The sequence below is a fragment of the Poecilia latipinna genome, unplaced genomic scaffold, assembly GCF_001443285.1.
Source record: "Poecilia latipinna isolate Pla-1442-1.1 unplaced genomic scaffold, P_latipinna-1.0 Scaffold3279, whole genome shotgun sequence".
Classification (NCBI taxonomy): Eukaryota; Metazoa; Chordata; class Actinopteri; order Cyprinodontiformes; family Poeciliidae; genus Poecilia; species Poecilia latipinna.
In genome coordinates this window covers 75,063-75,994 of record NW_015115895.1, presented here as the reverse complement: position 1 = coordinate 75,994, position 932 = coordinate 75,063, and positions in this window count along the sequence as shown.

Genomic DNA, 932 nt, shown 5'->3' with positions numbered 1-932 from the left:
CTGCTACTCCACCCCCCACAACAGCTGCTCCAACCCCAACCACAACCACAGCAGCTCCCACAACAACTACAGCAGCTCCAACCACAACCACAGCTGCTCCAACCACAACCACAAGTGCTCCAACCACAACCACAGCAGCTCCAACCACAACAACAGCAGCTCCACCCACAACCACTGCTACTCCAACCACCACAACAGATGCTCCAACAACAACCACAGCTGCTCCAACCACAACCACAGCAGCTCCCACAACAACTACAGGAGCTCCAACCACAACAACAGGAGCACCAACAACAACTACAACAGCTCCAACCACAACCACAAGTGCTCCAACCACAACCACAGCCCCTCCAACCACAACCACAACAGCTCCAACCACAACCACAAATGCTCCAACCACAACCACAGTGCCTCCAACAACAACCACAGTTGCTCCAACCACAACCACAACTACAGCCAGTCCAACAACAACCACAGTAGCACCGACCACAACCACAAGTGCTCCAACCACAACCACAGCAGCTCCAACCACAACCACAAGTGCTCCAACCACAACCACAGCCCCTCCAACCACAACAACAGCAGCTCCAACCACAACCACAGCAGCTCCAACTACAACCGCTGCTACTCCAACCACCACAACAGTTGCTCCAACCACAACCACAACTGCTCCAACCACAACTACAGCAGCTCCAACCACAACCACAGTAGCACCGACCACAACCACCGCAGCTCTAACCACAACCACAAGTGTTCCAACCACAACCAAAGCCCCTCCAACAACAACCACAGTAGCACCGACCACAACCACCGCAGCTCTAACCACAACCACAAGTGTTCCAACCACAACCAAAGCCCCTCCAACAACAACCACAGTAGCACCGACCACAACCACCGCAGCTCTAACCACAACCACAAGTGTTCCAACCACA